The sequence below is a fragment of the Tursiops truncatus genome, chromosome 4 (assembly GCF_011762595.2).
Source record: "Tursiops truncatus isolate mTurTru1 chromosome 4, mTurTru1.mat.Y, whole genome shotgun sequence".
NCBI classification, from domain to species: Eukaryota; Metazoa; Chordata; class Mammalia; order Artiodactyla; family Delphinidae; genus Tursiops; species Tursiops truncatus.
The window spans coordinates 52,119,666-52,121,019 of NC_047037.1; the positions used below are offsets into that span (position 1 = coordinate 52,119,666).

A 1,354-nucleotide genomic window follows, 5' to 3' on the forward strand; every position below is an offset into this window, starting at 1 on the left:
GTAATTAATTTTCATAGCTCATAAAGAAATACTGAACCTCTTACCAAGTTGAAGTTGAATAAGCTCTCCTATTACTGAACACAAGAATACCATGCATATTAGCAGCAGGACTTATCAGGCATTGGGGCTTCAGAATGCTTTCCATCTATCATGGAATAGTTCTTCAGTTCCTTCTGAAAATAGCTCCTCACTGCTGTTCTTCTCCTATTATTAGATGTAGCCTATATGTAGGATGTTTTAGTTCTAAAATTGAAGATAATTATTATCTTGATAATTGGGTATTACTCCTGTGTGAACATGCATACCATTTAAGTCTCTCAGCATCAGCTTATTGATTTTTTTCAGGGTCAAAATTAGAAGCACCATCAATAATCTCAATAAAACAAAATGCTGTGCATGGTGCAAAGGATTTATTCACTGAGTTGACGCTTACAATAAGGGGAAAGCATAGTTAATAGGATAAGTACCTTTAGTGATATGAGAGCAGATTTAACAAGTAGGCTCATGATATTTACCTGTCTTAATCATGTTATTTTTTCTTTTAAAAACTGTGCTGGCATGAGAAATCATTTTCTATTTTTTTTTCTCAATAACGCTTTAATTTCTCCTCCCAGCTGGATACAGTGCTTAAAGTGGTCTCCACTACTCAGAAACTACTTCCAAGTTTATATTCTTCTTCTTTTTGGTATCACGGTCCCTATCTCCAGGCTCACCCACATTCTCCAGAGGAGCATTGGTCTTCTTGCCCTTTTTCTTTTCCTTCTTGACCAACTGTGGAGACACTGGAGATGTTTTTGTTGCTTTCATTTTCTTGCTTCCGATTTGGGGCTTTTACTGCTTTAGCAACTGCCTGTGACGCTTTTACTGCTTTGGCCATGACCTCTCTCTGGCAAGTAATATCTGGCAAGTCCAAAGCCACCATCAAAATACTGATGCTAGACAGAAGAACTCACCACTTACTGTTGCAGATTGACTCCCTCTAGAGACCCATGAGCCAGACTAGAAAGGGATAACTGTCTACTGCTCATTTTCTATTTTACATTCTGTATTTTATCATTGTGAAAACAAATATTTAAAAGTATATTAAATTTCAATTATTTTATATATTCTACTTATTCCGGCATGCCTACTTGATGTTAGACTCAAAAAGAAGCCCAAAATATCCACTTAAATAAAAAAATTCAAGATAAATGTACATTTAACCAGAGGTAAGAATATAAAAATTGAACCTATTATAACCACATTATTTTCTCTAGTTTTAGTATACTTTATTTCAAAACTGTATATAATAAGGGTGTCAGGATAAGTTAAGAGGGAAAAAAAAGCTAATAAAAAATATAAAGAAGTACCAACT

At 34.6% G+C, this 1,354-nt stretch overlaps 1 non-coding gene across 1 annotated transcript; it reads right to left on the reverse strand.

The window, feature by feature from the left end:
* Positions 1–894: 894 nt before the first annotated feature.
* LOC117312261 (small nucleolar RNA SNORA56) lies at positions 895–1,023 on the reverse strand. Its single transcript, XR_004526519.1, has one exon. It is a non-coding gene; the product is annotated as a small nucleolar RNA SNORA56 (small nucleolar RNA).
* Positions 1,024–1,354: the final 331 nt, after the last annotated feature.